At 36.9% G+C, this 18,387-nt stretch overlaps 1 long non-coding RNA gene across 1 annotated transcript; it reads right to left on the minus strand.

Annotated features, from left to right (window-relative positions):
- Positions 1-2,998: 2,998 nt before the first annotated feature.
- On the minus strand, positions 2,999-16,829 carry LOC149820060 (uncharacterized). The gene is made up of 2 exons (XR_016426452.1): positions 16,641-16,829; positions 2,999-3,330 (listed from the first exon to the last, which is right to left on the minus strand). It is a non-coding gene; the product is annotated as an uncharacterized LOC149820060 (long non-coding RNA).
- Positions 16,830-18,387: the final 1,558 nt, after the last annotated feature.

Raw genomic sequence — 18,387 nt, forward strand, 5'->3', positions numbered from 1 at the left:
GATCTATTGAACATAAGTGTCTTTTGGTTTGTTCTTCAAGCAAACTTGTCCACAGATCCTTTTTCAATGCAAGCTTATAGTTTTCCCATTGCACATGCAAACAAAGAAGAGCATATTCTGTAGTGAGATCTTAAGGCTGCATCCAATCTGTTTTATCTTCATCATCTCTACCATGATCTTAAAATCCAACTTATGTTTCTTTAGAAACTGTCCCTCCAAACAACAAAGGAAAAGAGGTGCCTCGCATTCCATGTTGATAACAGAAAGTAAAACCGCAGCCAATAACAGATTCTTGCTTCCCTTGACCTATTAACAAAGAATTTAAAGTCTTTTTATGAAGACAGTTCACAAATGTGTGGGATTTGAATTAATTGAAGTGACAATAGTGTCTGGAGTTAAGGGCCGGTAAACCAGCCAAATCAACCGAACATGAGGTGTTAAGCTCAGCTCATTTTTGTGGTGAGTTGAAGCTAAATGAGCCAAGTTCGAGATGGGGGCTAGTTTACGAAAAAATGTACATTGTTTCAAAGCTGGGAAGTAATAGGATTCAAACACAACCTATTGAATCAAACTTAAGCTTTGTTTTATGGAAAGAATACATTTGTTTTAAAGCTTGAAGCAATATGATTTGAACTCCCAACCATCATTTGCAAGCTACTTGGACTATTTATTTTACACTTCTTCATGTAATATAAAATATATTTAGAATATATTCATAGATACTTAACAAGCTTGTACGAGCTCCTGACCAGAGACAAACATATGTTCATCTTCAAACCAGCTCTGCTATTTTACAAGTTTAAACAGCTCTACTAAAATTAGTGATTGGTGCATGTTCTACAAAGTTTTTACATATGGTATTTCACCATTTGCATCCATTAGGATTCCTGAAATTGAGGCAGTCACAAAGCTACCATGAGACACCTACGAAGATAGCTTTCCACTGCCCCCAACGACAAACTTTGCTCTTATACTTATCAGTAGAAAACTTGAATATAGCTTTTTTATTTTGATCTAATTGAAAACAACAAAATGCATGTAACAGCTTTTTTATTTTGATCTAATTGAAAACAACAAAATTCACGTTTTTTTTTTTACAATAATATGTTTACAGGTAAATTCATGTTCTTGGTGATAAAGACTATAACCTAGGTATAAATATGTGTTAACGTTTAAAGAATGTGCTGAATCCACTGATTTGACAGAAGCAATTATAAGCTGTGTTCCCTAACTCTATGGCAGTTTTCCTTTTCATCTACATCTTAAGTACATGGTGGTGGTAGCCACGTTTGTAATGTAAACATGCTTGTAGCTTTTGGTGAAGCTAGAAAATTACTCATCTAAATTGATCCCATCAAGTCCTTCTATGGTGTCGGCTCCTTCATTGGGAGGTCTCAAGTTCAGATCCCTGTGTAGATGCTCCCTTCTGCAAGGTGAAGCAGGAGGCTTCTCGGTGGTCAAGGGCTCATCGTGGGTGCAGTTTTATGCAACTGTTGATATATGCTAAGGCCAGCAAGGCTAGGTCTCCAATCCTGGGTGCAGTTTTACCTACTTTTAGTTTGAACAGATTGGATTTTTTTCCTTAAAAAAAAGACAGGTCCTTTAGTTATCATTTTGTTTTTTTGAAAGGCAAGCTGGAGTTAGGCAGAGACCCCTACCAGATTCATTTCACTGTAAATATTGTGTACATTTGTCAATCAGTCCCAATGGGGGAACCAGTCTGGGGGGGTCATCTTTCCAACTTTTCTGAACACCCCCTACACTAATTTTGATAACTGTTTCGCTATGCAGTTCAAATTAAAATGAGGTTTTTGTACAGAGAACCTATCTAAGCTATATACAAACAGCTGCGAATCATTGATTATATCCTTCGTCCAAAATCCATGTTTGTTATCTCAAATATCAATAACTTCTGAGTACTTCGCGATGCAGGCATCTAAGAAAAGTTACCAAATGATTCATTGTCTTTTATTATGGCAGGGAAGAGGAGTGCAGTTTTCTTGTTGATGAATTGAATAACAGACTCCAACATAGGCTGTTGATTTGCAACACAGCCAAAAATAACCAAGAAAGAGAATAAGTACAAATAAAGTTTTCTCATACAATCAACAAATAAATTGTAGTTACCAAACGTGATGTTTCTCTAATGGTCTAATTGAACCAAATTTTTGGCAAGTAAATAAGCTATGCACGTCTCTCAATGTACCTAAATGCTATTTTGTCAGTAAATAAGTTTTTGGTAAGGAAATTTAAGTAAAAACCTGTTTTTTTGAAAAGCAAGCTGGGGTTAGGCAGACCCCCACCAGTTATTAATCAACGTACCACTGGGATTTGAACCTGCAACGTCCCACCACAAGGAGACGTGCACTGACAGCTCCTACCAAAACGTCCCACCACAAGCCAAAACCTTAACCAAATGGTATCTATACATCTTGGTTACATCTCTACTTATTGTGTGACGGCTCTCTCTAACTAGTCACCTTACCAAGAATTTTAGATTTTACTGAATAAAGAGTTAAGTCTTGCTATGATTTGCGGAATTACAATTTTAACAGAATAGATGTTACAACAACAATTGACGTGATCAGCGCCAACTTCAAACATGGCTTTTTTACAGACCTTATTAGAAATACACAAACTCGAAAAGTTAATGGAACAAATACAGAATCCAATCATGATATCTTAAGGCCCATTAGGGTCAAGAAAACCTATTTAACTACAACATTCCAGGGGGGAAGGGAATGAATTGGTGTCTGCACGCAAGCGTGCATGTCTGTGGTCATTTTACGCCATTTTCATATCATACAGATCAGACTCATTTGAGGAAACTTGTCGAATCAGGTTCGCCAGCATTTTCACCACATAACGTGCAGAGAACTAATCTCCCTCATTTAACAGTGTGCTAATCAAATTGTATTAAATTGAACGTCAGGAGTTAAAACGAGTCAGATAAAAGGATACGAAATAAAAAAGCAGAAGAAAAAAACATGACAATATGGAAGCAAGCAATGGAAGAATATTTGACACCAGCTGCTGTTGAAAGTGGCAGCCAAGAGACAAACTGGAATCCGAACAGCAACAAACCAAACATGTTCAATCAGTGCTGCAAACACAGCCAATTATAAATGACTGCATCCAGTGTTTTCACTTATTTTTCAAGCAATTCGATCCACAACCCCTTTCTAATGCAAGAACAAAGCAGTTTCCCATTACATGCAAAACGTGTCTCTTGACAATTCATAGAGTTCTTCGCGAGGCTATATTGAATCCAGTTGTCTGCCATCTTCACTTGGCTGGTGCTACTTGCTTAGGTTTCTTTAGGTACCGTTCCTGCAAACAATAAATAGAAGATGCCTCATATTAGTTATAACATATCAAGTCTTCAATTCAACAACAAAACATACAGTACATGGTTGATGATGGAATCTGGCATATAGAAAAATGTCAATCATTGAAAAATTAATCAAGTTGATGGCAACAGTTTCACATCTACTTTGACCCGTCACAATAATGAAAATTAGCAGGACTTTTCAAATCGCACTACCACAAACTGATAAAATGTGGAATATTAGGAGAATGAAGTCGAGTGATGTCTTGGCTCCACAGCAAAGGCAAGGAAAGTTCCGTACTACCATCATCATCAAGCCTTATCTCAACTACTATGAAGTCCACCTTATAGGTCAAATTTTTCCATTCCTTTATGTTTGGAGATACAACCTTGATCACCTTACAATCTTTCATATCACCTCTCGTTACCTCCCTCAAAGTTTACGATGGCCTTTTTCCTTTCATAACTCCTTCCACTTGCATCATATCAACTTTTTTCATCAGAGTGCTATAATAGGCCTCCGCACATGTCCAAACTATAGTTACCAAGAAGCAAAATGGATACGTGAATCGATGTGTGAAGCGGAAACGGGGAAACAAGTGTTAAAAAGTAGTGTGAAGTGAGAAGCAGGATTCATTTTGAAAGTGATTGTGGAAGCATGTGAACAGTGAAAAAGAAAATGTGAAGGAAGAGAGGGAGATTCGAGTAGGAAGGAGAAATAAATATTAACATGAAAAACACAAAAACATGGGGGAAGCGAGGGGGGAAAGCAGGGGAAACGAGTGGAAAACAAAAATGATGGCAGAGAGAAGTGATTGGAGAAGTGAGTGGAAAGTGTTCTTCCCATAAATGGGAAGTGAGTTTCCCTGATGCTTCCCGCTTGGGAAGCGTGCTTCCCCCCTTATAGGGGCACTTTAGGTAACTATGGTCCAAACCATCTTCAATGACATTCCCTTTTTTTTCTTTTATTAGTAGTATTGCTAAACACTTTCTGATATATTCAATTTTAATTTAATCTTTTTCATAATGCCATGCATCCATCTTAACATATGTAACTCAGCAAAATGCACTCCCTGTTACTTTTTGTAGGCCAACATATTAGCACAATATAAGGGTGCCAGACTTATAAGGAACAATTCTATATCTAAAAATAAAATTATACTTTTAAATTGAAGTTCGTAGACACGTAACAGAACCACCAAAATTATAGGATAGATATGCATGTTAGAGAATCTTTTGATGAAATCACCCAAATAGACACTTTCAATGGGCAAACAATACAGTTTAGATCATGTTTACGGCTATGTCACATAGGTGCGGGTGCGGGTAAGGTGATGCAGCACTTTAAAAAAACTTGGGTGCGGGGAGGATATATATATATATATATATATATATATATATATATATATATATATATATATATATATATTAACAGTTTTAAGTTAACACTATGTGTATTTGTGTGCATTTATGTATTTATATATATAATATAGATAAAAATGGACTTGATTAGGGTTAACTGAATCTACTTTTGGATAGAAATGGACCTCAGTGTGGTTGACTTCACCTAGCACAAAAGAAGCTGTGTCCAAGTGTCGCACCCGCTGGGGTGTGGGTGCGGTGCCCTGTTAGAAGAGTCTGTGTGACATAGGTTTACAGTGCATTTGCCTGCAGCTCTAGTGATGTCACTTCATGGTTGCACTAAAGAGGCAACACCACATTTTCAATTAATAGAGCGGACAACAGGCAGTTAACATTCTAATCAGCAGCAGTCATAATCTAGTTCTCAAGAAAATGTAGACGAGGAAAAATCTGATGATATTTTGAAAAAGAGATTTTTTTTTCTTGGGAGCATCAGGAAATAGAGATTATATAAATATACAAGTATATAAAAATATAAATATAAATATAAATATAATAAAAAAGGAAAAAAGTGTTTCATAGTGTTAATATCTGGATAAAAATGTGATATATTGAAAAGAGGCGATAATTTTAGAGTATCATGTTTTTCTCAATATAGCATCGCCCTTTGAAATTTTTTTATCTCAATATGTTCAGAAAGATGATATTTGTGACTATAATCAGAAGTGCACACTAACACTATGAAACTTGCACTGCATACTTGTGTATTCATGTGCATGTGGTCATGTGTATGCCCATGTGCACATGGTTGACGTGGCTGATAGGGATCCACAACGACCACAGGCAGGTAGGTATATCCAAAAGGATTACAACTTTGCATCCACCAGGTGAAGTTCTCATTCTCAAAAAAGTAAACATGCACATGAATGTGCATGTGAGGTAAAATAGTAGATGCAATAGGATGTTATTGTCTTTTTGAGGTAATGGCAACCACATTAGCAAACAAGGTTAGGATTGTCCTATGTACACAAAGTTTAATGATGATAATCTTAACACTAACCAATTTAGGTTATATTGGTAACGTCTTCTTATTTTATGTACCACTGAAAACATCATAGAAGAACTATCAGTATGCCACAACACATTCAGTACACAGCTGCTGGTCTTGCAAGTTCCAAGATGAAATATTTTAGGTCATCAATGACCTTCAGAAAACTTACATTACGTTCTTCCAACCTTTGCCTAGAATGTAAATCAAAGTCCATGTTCATGCAAGCAAGAAAGCCTCAGATTGTGAATGAGCAGATTAAATAGCCATACAAATAATGGCATCCATGTGGATATAGGGAAGGTTTGTCCTAGTCAAAAGCAAATAATACAAGATGTAATAGAAATTTCACAAGATCAGCTCTGCCTTTGACTGATCATTTTGACTTTTACCGACACATATGCAGGTGCCTCTCACTTTATTCTAACTCAATTTTCCTCTGATCTTCATGGGGTTCATTTAGGTTTGCATCCTAATTTGGTGATCATTAAACGAGGTTATGTCCATTTTTCTCTTTTTATGAAAATCAATCAAGTGGGCTTGGGATACACTAGGTGAAATTTGAAGGAAGCCAAAATTATTCCAATTGCAAATGAACTGTCATATTAGTTATATGATCGAAAAGAGGAAGATATATTTTAGAACATTGATTTTGGAGAACTTTTGCTTGGCTTGTCTGTATCAAACTTCAGCATGTGGGTTTGCCAATAATGAAGTTTTTCAGAAAATTCGGTTCCAAAACATGCCAAAATATCTATCTTTATACAGCTAGAATATCCCCAAAAATTCAGGTAACACACCAACAAGGATATACTCCAATGATTTCTGGACAAATCTTTAAGGTAGTGACCTAGAGGAAAGATCATTTTGAAAGAAATAAGTAGGATTTAGAGAAATGAAGTCCCAGGTTGTTAAAATTCTGGTCAAAACAGTGCATATAAAAATGTAACAGGTAGGCAAACAACTTTAGTTATATATGCTAGCTCATATCATTCACGATTCAACAGTTGAGAGCTCTAAAGCCTCCAAGATGCCATTCGATCCATGGACAAATTTAAGAAGCACTAGAATCTAGAGACAAGTTCATAGGATATAGGAGGCTTAAAACATTTACTGAAGCATCGATGCTCAGAATAGAAGAACCAAAGGCCTTAGAAACGGTTAGAGAAGACTTTCTGGTATATTATTTCCTTTCCTCCATTTGTACCTTCAGTACTATGTGGGCATAATCTTATTTACTGAACTCTAAAAGGTTTACGGTTTACATCATCAATCTCGCTTGATAGACATGCATATATCTTATAACTGGATCCAGTCAATTCTTCCATCTATCAGCCTTCTATTTCAGTGCCAACAAAGCCATAGCTTTAAGGGGCCAGAGGATTAGGAGAATAAAAGATGGATGAATAGATGGTTATCAGTTATCACACCACCAGCAACAAGGATGCCATTCTTGACAATTTCTCCTCTATTCTTTTGGAAGAAGAGGGAGAAAAAGTAAAGGTTTTTAAAGGGCTCATGATATAAAATGACAACAATTTTTCTGATTTAGTTATCAATGATCAAATATAAGGACTACTAGGCATTGTTGGAATGAATTTGGCCTAGCAAAATTCTTATAGGCCAAGATTTTACACCTAAGATTTTTTATTCTGGCCTAGCAAAATTGCATGGCAAGGATTAGAGTGGGTGTCAATTACAGAAGAAAAAAGGCACAATAATATTTATTACACTAGCAGTATTTTATGGAACTGTGTGTAATATTTCTCTCATAAATAAGATATTTATAGCTTTGAAAAGTTGTAACTAGACATGGATGGAATGAAGAAACTTAAATATTCAAATGCTAGTAGTTTTAGAGAAAGCTATTTTTCCCTTATGGATTTACGACAGCCTTCGTCGCAATGAAATACTAGCATTGGGAATAAGTAGGAAAACATAGAGGGAGATTGTAACAAAATTAATACTTATACCATTATAGTGCATACAATGAAATCCGAGCGACTATCCTTGCATGAAAGGCATTCTTAAAATGTTTGATGCGGACAAAGAAGACCTCAAAATGATGTCGGATAATTTCTACCCTGCAATTCAATTAAAACATTTACAGAATAATTCTCAGTCTTCAAGTGTTGCGACCCAAATTTTAGGCACGCAAATTTGATCCTGGGACTTGTGGGTTATGAGTTGCGTGCGTCTAGGTAGATTGGTAGGCTACAACAGGACTCTTTGAGAATCGAGTGAATAGATTTGGTTGTTGCAGGTTCCTAAGCGTGAAGGACCAGTTCCAGAGGGATAGAGGACTGCTAAAGATGTGTACAGGGGCTGAACACACTTGGAGAAGGTTTGGACACATTCTCGAAGGTCAGGTGTATAAAACAATTTAAGGAACAAGAATGCACCACTTTACCGGATGCAGTTTGGGTTCCTACGACTTAATAAGGTATGGGAAGGCTATAGGATACTTTTAAGAGATGAAATACCATTAGGGAGGTCTGATATACCTGAGACGCACCGAGGACGAAGGCAGATCAGCAGAACCATGGATTATGGCACGGACAACATCGGATCCTACGATGCAGTATCACTCCGTTCTCGAAGACAAGGTGTGTGAAGGGCTTGGGCCCTTGGAGAGGGACAACCACGCCTCCAAGGAGGAGTAGGTCACGTCCAAGAGAGAGAGAAGAGAGAAAAATGTGAGAGGTGAGAGAAAGGAGAGATAGATAGAAGAGATAGAGGGAAAGAAGAGAGAGCGACTTCTAGAGAGAGAAATAAATTTAATTTCATTCAATTCGATTCATTAACACAAAGGGATTCCCAAGGTTCTATTTATAGATTTGGGGCTTGAGGTAGAGTTCAATTCTAATTTCAAAACTAAAACTAATCCATAAACCCAAAACACCCTCTAGTTGCCAAAAAAGGATTCTTAGCAAAAAGAACTAAACTAGAGAGAGGACTCTTGAGTCCTTTCCTAAAAGGACTCTTTATTAAGTCTAATTTCCTAAAATAATAAAAAACAATAAAATATGCATAATTGAACTCTATACACTTATGGGAAGTAGAAGACATTTTAGAGAGGGGAGACACCCCCCTTGTGGGCCCCGCTGGCTTGTTCTTCTTTGTTCTGGTGTTGATGTGTGTCACGTGCTTGAGCTGCCATCGCTATTATGAAAACTCCGTAGGAAGCTGATACTTGTCTTGAGTAGGCCCACTCTTGATCTGCCACCTAAGCTGCCATATCAACATATGTAGCTCCCACGTTGACAAGGTTTGTCCACCTCAACACTGGATTTTGGGGCAATATCTGGATCTGGATCATTGGTTGAATCTAGATCACACCTTGGGTCTGGAGACCTAGTTAGATTTGGGTCAGGGACAACTGTTAGACTTTGATCCGTAAAGACCCGACCTACTTCTTTAAAATTAAATAGATCAAATACTAACATCCAAGCACAATGACCTTCTACACCCGCTCAATTGGAACAAGAAATTGAAGCATAAAATCTAACTAGAATTAAAAGAACAAAGTAAATCGAGGCCAATTCTGGATCATAACATCAAGCCAAATTGAAGGCTTAGAAGGTTTTGCATATGAAGATTGCTAATCAACTGATTTTCATTATCTTTATGAATATTGATTTTACAGAATCAGTGTAACTGAAACCACTATGGTATTGGTAATGGTGTAACTTAGACCACTATTGTATTGGTAATTTGGTATTGGTAAATGAGCTACCAAGATTTTAACCAATAGTTGATGCGGCTAAAATCACTACCATGATAAATAGTGCAATGCTTCGTGAATCGGGATTGAGGAAGGCATGCTTGCTTATAGAATTTTAATTCCTCTGCTTCATAATTAAAACATTGAATGTGCCTTACGTAAATGGAACAATTTCTGTAATAAATTCCACACTGGCCTCAATTACATTGATTCTGCAAAATCAATATTCATAAAGATAATAAAAACAGTTGAATGTCAGTCTTCATATGCAAAAGCTTATAGGCATTCAAATTAGCTTGAGGACTGAGAATCATTTCACATATGTTTTAATTGAATTGCAGGGTAGAAATTACCTAATAGCATTTAGAGGCCTTCCTTTCTCGCTCCAACATTCTAAGAATGCCTTTCATGCAAAGGCAATTGCCTGAATTCCATTGCATACACCATAACCTTGTAAGTGTTAACTTTGTTACAATCTCCCTCTACTTTCCTACTTATTCTTAATCCTAGTATTTCATTAGGATCAGATTCCACTGTATGCACCATAATGCTATAAGTATTAACTGCGTTACAATCTCCCTCTACTTTCCTACTTATTTCTAATGCTAGTATTTCATTGCGATGAAGGCGGTTGTAAACCCATATGGAGAAATAGTCTTCACCAGAACTACCAACCTTTGAATTTGTATGCTTCTTCATTCCAACCATGTCTAGTAACAACATTCCAAAGTTATAAATATCTAATTTATAAAAGACATTATACAAAGTGCCATAATATACTTCTGGATTAATAAATCCAATTGTGCCTTTTTCCTTCTGTAATGCACACCTCAATTTGTTCCTTGCCATGCAATTTTTCTATAAAAAAATAAAAAATCTTTGGTGTAAAATCTTGGTTTAGAAGAATTTTGCTAGGCTAAATTCATTCCAACCATGTCTAGCAGTCCTTACATGTGACCATTGATAACCAAAGCACACAAATTATTGTCATTTTATATCTTGAGCCCTTAAAAACCTTTATTTTTTCTCCCTCTTAAGAAAAAAGGGAAGAAATTCTTAAGAATGGACAAAATAAAAAATCTTTGGTGCAAAATCTTGGTCTAGAAGAGTTGTGCTTTAGTTATCAATGCTCATATATAAGGACCGCTAGACATGGTTAGAATTTTGTTCGGAACGAGGAGATACGTAAGAAGGTAGGTGTTGCACCCATTGAAAATAAGATGCGAGAGAATCGTTTACGGTGGTTTGGACATATTCGGCGAAGGCCTAATGATGCTCCAGTTAGAAGGTTGGAGAAATGGGAAAATCTATTAGTTAAAAGAGGTCGGGGTAGGCCTAGGAAGACTTGGATGGAGATGATAGGAAAGGATATGAATGCTTTGAACCTCTCCGAGGACATGGCATTGGATAGAAATGATTGGAGGAAAAGGATTCATGTGGAAGACCCAAAATGAATTTCTTTTTTGGTTCATATCGCTGACCCCAATTGTTTTGGGATGAAGGCGTAGTTGTTGTTGTTGTTGTTGTTGTAGACATGGTTAGAATTTTGTAAAACTGTGCTTACCGAATGTTTCTTTTGTTCATAACCTTATGTATTGGACAACTCATAGGCTTAGGATGTAGTTATGTGGTTAACATGTTTGAGTTTTCCTGATCCCATTTCAACCCTTTTATATAGTCACAGATTTCTATTTGCTGAGATAGTGATGCCATCATTCACCTTAAAAATTAATTAATTGAAAATCCGCTTCACTTTCCTTGTGATCAACATGCAAACAGAGTGCAAACCAAGGTTGTACGTAGTGTATCGTTACCCGTATCAATGAGGCCCAAAGTTAGATATGTATCATAAAAAAATCATATTTTTTTAATAAAAAAATAAAAAATTCAAAACAAATCAAGAAAAATCAGAAAAATAGCAAAACTTCTAAAAAATCATAACACATGAAACAATGACGAATTGCTCAAAATATAACCATAAAATCACATATGATATGTCTCTATGAACTGCATAAGACATCATCAAATATCAACTAATATAGATAATATTGCATGCATATTTCACAAGAACAATGCAAAATATTAAATATTTAGCAATTAAAAACATGCCACAAGACTCATACTTTCAAATTATCTCTAATGGCCTCTTTTGCTTTATCCATGGCCTCATAGAGATAACCCATACCGGGTTTGTCTTCAGTGTCAACCAATCAAAACATCTTTACCAAAGGTATAATAATTCTCAACAACTTCACGCATGAATCCGTAAAAAGAATGGAAATGCACTCCTATGTGAGAAATCTGCAAAAGCCCTCTCTCTTACATACGAATCAGCACACAAATCGCTCTCACGTCCCTTAGGGTGTGTGGATTATCCTCTAAAGGCCTCAACACAAATGAGAGAATCGACCCTAGGGAGGCCTTTAAAACCTAAAATAAAAAAGTCAAGTTTCGGCCCTTTTAAAGTGCGCAAACATGTATCGTACGATACATGATTGTATCGTACGATATAGCCGATACAGATACGATACACTCGCATTTGGATACAAGTATGTATCGTATCGAGTCAGGCCATACTTACAACATTGGTGCAAACTCTAAAATCTACACATAGGTGAAACATGAAAGGGGTTATTCAAATACCTGAAATGAAATTCCTTGGTTTAGCCTTTGTTAGAACTAGCCATTAACTTTCACTAATATACTTGTTAATATAAAACAAAACAGTTGTCATAGATCCACATAAAAGTTTACCTCTAGGAACTGATCTTTGCCAAATGCACTCTTATCTTGTACTTTTGGCCTTGTATGCATCAAGATGGATCATCTTCGGATCCAGATATCATCCTTTCTCATAAATTGAAGTGGATTATGGTTCCACTGGAGGTCACAAATGAGAGTTTCTTTGCTCATAGGGATGATCTATATATACTCAAATCAGGTAAAAGTTCATGGTCCGCTCAGCTTTGCACTTTGGCAAAAAGTGATTTGTAGGAGATTCTATGGACAAGGTCCTCAACATGAGCAATCACTCTTCTTAATGAATAGCAGTGCTGAAGTAAGTGTTAATGCCCATAGAGGAAGAAGATATCATATTTCAGTGTTCTTGCTATAAACTTCCTAAGGAGTTAATTTCTTCCAGGAAGTTTTGCTCAAGAATTTAAACTGAATTCTGTTTTGTAATTTCGCTATTTTAACCAAGTTTACCTTTCTATAATTTACAATCAGAATCTTTGTGGTAGTTTGAGAAAAAAGATGTATTTTGATAACAGCTTTGGGTTGAATGCACGAATCCACATGAAAGCACAAGCAACATGGGGCCACAAAAGCGAAATACATCCAAGAAAAACCCACCACCCTTCATGGAGAGCATGAGTTATAATTAAAGAAAAAGAGAACCTTTCACATCTTATTTACTTTGAATGGTAATATATAAGCAACAGAATTTTTCTCATACGATTAGTACTTATATTGATCAAAAGGCTACTCCTACAAAGTACATTTTGTTGTATGAGTTGAGCTTACCAGAAAATCCATTTAGGCTCTGTTGGGAGGTAAAAATGGGGTTGATCGAGGATCTCGGTTCAACTTTGGTCAACCTCTTCCAACAATGGTTGTTTGGAAGAAAGGCACTAAGAGGTATTTGACGAATCGAGAAGGTAGTTGATGTGTTCACTCCTTTGTAGTTGCACCAAAAAGCAGAATTGGCAAATAACACATTACCAATTCCAGATTTTGAGCACTTTCCTTATTCCTTAAACTCTCTCCCCAATGCCCAACTCTGAACAACGCTTTAAATTCCCAATAGTAGGAACCATCTTTCCTAAAGCCGCCATGATGTATACTTATTTGATTTACCTAAAATACAAAATAATTTCCAAAATCCAATTAAGTCTCTCTCCATTGTAAACATGACGCTTAACCTATTTGAAACACAATTTTCCAAACCATCATCTCAGCCATAACTACAGAAAAACCAAGGATAGTCCAAATATAACAATCTACAAGATGCAGATGTTGCCCAAATTAAAAGGAAATTCTAGAAGGATAAGTTTGCAATGGTTTAAATCTTCACCAAATCAAGGATGTCAAGCAACAAAAACAAAGTTCTTGTTAACCAATTAATGGTCAAACATCAATGAATTTTGTAGAGAAATAAAGGGCTTGAAGAACAACAAGAAGAACAATCTACAAGATGCAGATGTTGCCCAAATTAAAAGGAAATTCTAGAAGGATAAGTTTGCAATGGTTTAAATCTCCACCAAATCAAGGATGTCAAGCAACAAAAACAAAGCCCTCATTAACCAATTAATGGTCAAACATCAATGAATTTTGTACAGAAATAAAGGGCTTAAAGAACAACAAGAAGAACATGGTCTTAGGCATGATGCCATGATACAAGTGTATCATTGTTGGTCTCAAAGTGCAGGCCTATCTGCATGAAATCAACTTATAACCTATGCAATTAGAATCATGTGACCAAGGTGCCTAGACAACAATGATGCCAAGCAAGTGCCTAAGAGGGGTGCCAAGAGAGAATGTCTATATATTTTTTCACTTATGATACTAAGAAAATTTAAAAGCATGATATAGAATTACTTTGCCTTGTTTAAATTTCAAGTGTAAAAATATACTTTTGAATTAACAACTAATGCAATTATCTTTTGTTTCTAGGCATTGGCTAGGTGATGATGGGATGATGCCTAGATGTTGCTTAATGCTTCGACTATACAGCTTGCCAATCCTATACAATTTTTTCACTTTATGCATATTCACTCATGTTACCTCTTACTGCCTTGCTTCAAGTCTCCATTGGTCTCCCTTCCTAGTTTTCTTTTGTTTCTATATCATAGTTCCCCCTTTCTCACTCATGCACACACACACACACATATCAGTAAATATTGGCGGCTATTAATAGTATTATCTAGTAGCAAGTCAGAGTTGCAAGTTAATCTACTCAATCTGACCCTAGAGATGTGTTCATTTTGTTTGTTTGTTAGGAAATACACTTTGAAACAAGTTCTTTAGCAAGATTTCTTTTTTCTCATCATGCAATCTTAGTGCATTGTTGCTATTGATTTTTGAAGTTCCTAAATTGCCTATTCACACAAGAATTATAAGATTGAAAATAAGTCTTTAACAAAATATACTATGTAGGCCATGTCTATCGGGTTTTATCTATAAAATATTCAAATAAAATGCAAAAATTGGGTGGGTTATACTAGATAGTATGGTACTATTGATGGTAGCATGTGCACACACACATCTCCAAGGCCTGATTGTCAAAATAATGCCTGCAACAGTTGCTTTTTTTGTAGAGTACGGAAGCCTCCAGTCCAGAGTACTACAAGATACCAATTGTATTATCCTGAGTTCGTGTAATTGATTCATGGGAAAAAAAGTAATGCACAAATCGACAAAAAATAGTAATCAACTTCCTAAACAAACACAAAGAAAAGGTGGGAGATGCTACAAAGTGTGAAGCCTAACAAAGACAGCTAGAACTCCAGAGTAGGGGTAGGCATCGGGCCGGCTCGGCATGGCCCAAGCCCGTTTAGAGCTCAACCCACCAGGCTTTAAGTGAGGCCTGGCCCAGAGATGGCCCGGCTCATTTACTAATGGGCCGGGTTTTAGCATGGTTCTTAACAAGCTCGGGTTTGAAGAGAAGCCAATGTGAAGTGGGCCGGGTCCTTTGTAAATAGTAATAATTAACAAGTTCCCAACTTCCCATGTACCTAACTAATTATCTTTCTAGTTTCCATAAAATTAATGCAACTAATTAGGTAAATAGTAATAGTTACCAAGTTACTATGCAATAGTTACTTTTTTTTAAAAAAAAGTATTATTAAAAAATTAATAAATAACTTGGGCCCAGCCCATATATATAACGGGTCGGGTTTCGGTCTAGTACCTAACAAGCCCGGGCCTAAAATCTTGGGCCAAACCCGACCCATGGCGGGGCCGGGTCAGCTTGGCCCATCGGGCCGCCCCGCTCGTTGCCCACCCCTACTCCAGAGTAATACCAGTAGTTTTGTTGATTCATTCGACTAACAAGGACTAGCCAAGCTACTGAATATCCATCATAACAATCCAACCAGTGATGAATGTTATACTTTCATCTGATAACTCCTACCACAAGTCCAGATTTAGGCTATGTTTGGAAACACGGATTCCACTAATTTGGTGTTGCATATTGGTTTTTAGGAGATGCCTTGGGTGTTTGGGAGGCATTGTGTTACCAAAATCATACATTGGGGTTGGTGTTGGCAACAGAACCCCATCCCAACACGCCAGTTTGATTCCCTCCTAGAGAGGTAGTTGTTGGCAACGCAACAATCTGACACAACTCTAACGCTGCTTGATGCCGCTCTTGATGGGGCTTGTTGAGGTGCAACCTTAACGTTTTCTTCTTCCTCTCTTCTTGTTCTTCTTCCTCTCTGGATTTGCTTCTTGACTCTCACAAGTTACAACTATTTTAAATTGTTGATTTTTTTGTCCAAAAAATACGCACTTGTTTGGAAGCCAACATCAATTCATGGAAATATCAAAACCACTAGAAATACCCAATCAACTCCCAAACATCTTGTGGAGTTGGAAATACCATGAATCCCAACTCCTTGTTTTGGCAACACATGGAAACCTTGTTTCCATCCCAACACAAGGCTCCCAAAGATAGCCTTAATCAACTGGAAAGATATGATCCTTCTCTTGTTACATTACAAACCCTAGTACGCTGCATACAAAAACAAAATCCATGATCAAAATCAGGAAGCGAGTACGCAGACGAAAACCTCTACTCAAACAATTCGTAAGGATCAGTAAATGCGGAAAATAAACAACATGGTACAAGGATTATGGCCACCGTATCCAGGTCCTAATTAAACTTGGCTTGTGCCCATATTACACATACAGACCAAGAAATATCTTCAATTAACAGCCTATAAATCAAAGAATTAGCAAATGGGACACCCCAACCCGATTCAGAAATCATAAATTCCAAGGGAGGAAAACAAATCACACCGGATCAGTCAGAAGGGCTATCCCTTGAATCAATCACATCACCAATTGGAGTGCAGAAAGCCAAGATTCAAAATAAAGGATTTCCATCGAAGAAAAAAGAAGAAGAGAGCAATCAAAGGAAAAACAAATGGGAAGAGGAGAAAAGGGGGGAAACTCACGTAGTCGCCGGCAAAGAAAGACCTAGCGGTGGTAGCCACCGCGACGGCCCCGAAGATCAAGGTGGGCCCCGTCAGCAGACACCATTTCCTCATTATCATCTTCGCTTCACCCTTTCTTTTCGCCTCTCGCTCCTCTGCTTTGCTCCTCCTGCACGGTCACCTCGCCAAACCCTGCAACCGTTCTCATCGGAACTAGAGGTGGGCAATGGGCGGGGCGGCCCGGTGGGCCAAGCTGACCATGGGTCGGGTTTGGGTCAAAGTTTTAAGCTCTGACCTTTTAGTTATCGGGCTGAAACCCGATCCGTTATATATATATATATATGGGCCGGGTCCAAATCAGCCACAAGTTACCGGACCAACCCAATGAGCCTAATCTATTTATTTATTTTTTAGCAACTGATTTCATAGTAACTTGATAATTATTATTATTTACCTAATTAGTTAATTTGATTGTATAAAAAATTAGATGGTTGTACTAATCGTTGGTTTAATTCATTGCTTTTGGTATTATAGGAATTAATTTATGAATTTCATTAAAAAATAACCTTGGACCAAACTGAACCAACCCACTGAACATTGACCCATTGGGGCCCATGGGTCAATGGGCTGGGTCATTGGCTGCTCTTCAAACCCGAACCCGTTAAGAACTGTCTGCTTGTCGTCACCAGAGCCAGTGGATGTTTTTCTTCCTTGGGAGCTCCGCTTGTCTGGTAGAAGCAGCTAATGCACGTCACCTTGTGTTGGAACGTTGCAAGATCGAATCCCAATGGTATCATTGTATAACTGGTAGAGGTATGCCTAACCCCAGCTTCCCTTTAAAAAACCATGTTTTTCTTCCAACTAAATTGACAATAGAAGAAAAGAAAACACGTTTTTGTTCCAACTAAATTGACAATAGAAGAAAAAAAATCACGACATGATAGTAGGGATGCAAATGGGTAGGATCCACGATGTAAGTTTTGCAACTTTTGGCTGTTTTATTTTTTATCCAGATCCAGATCCGAACCTCATGTATCAAAAAGGCAATACTACACAATAATATGCTTTTTGTGTAGAACAAGGTAGCAGATCAAAGGAAACCGGCCAGTGATTAATCTGCTTTTTTGGTGAAAGTTAAAGATAGAGATGTAAACGGTTTGGATTCGAGTCAGATGTAGCCAATTTCAAATCCCACTAATCAAATATTGGTTTATTCAACTCGGAATTCAAATGGGAAAACGCTAATACCGAACCTGAAAACATACCCGTTAAGAGTTGTTAATCAATCGATTATTAATAGGATTCAGATTTCTTAAAGAAATCTGACTAATTAATTAATGATATATTACTCATGTTACTTATCATCAACCTTTCCTATAACTGTAGGACAACGTAAAAGAAAAGGTATCGATGTGCCATTTTTGCATCTTATTTTTGGTAAAGGACGTATATTCTAAATTTTGAGTTCACGTGAACTTTAACTATTACCTTTGGTAAAAGAAAAAACAGAAAATGATAGTATTATATGCCAAATTTGGCGTATTTTTCGAAATGCCCCACGATTTACTAAATCTGTCAAATGGACAATCTCGTAGGCTCTCAAAAAAAAATTTGATGTGTTTACCCCTCTCATATGTAAATTTTCAATTTTCACAAGTCACGATGCTAAACGTTGATGGATTCGCAAAACTCGTCAATAAAATCGAAACTGATATTGTGATATTCCAAAAAATATGGTGAAATTACAAAAAAACTTGGTGAAACTCGT

This window comes from Nuphar pumila, chromosome 12 (assembly GCF_984573655.1).
Source record: "Nuphar pumila chromosome 12, dmNupPumi1.hap1.1, whole genome shotgun sequence".
Classification (NCBI taxonomy): Eukaryota; Viridiplantae; Streptophyta; class Magnoliopsida; order Nymphaeales; family Nymphaeaceae; genus Nuphar; species Nuphar pumila.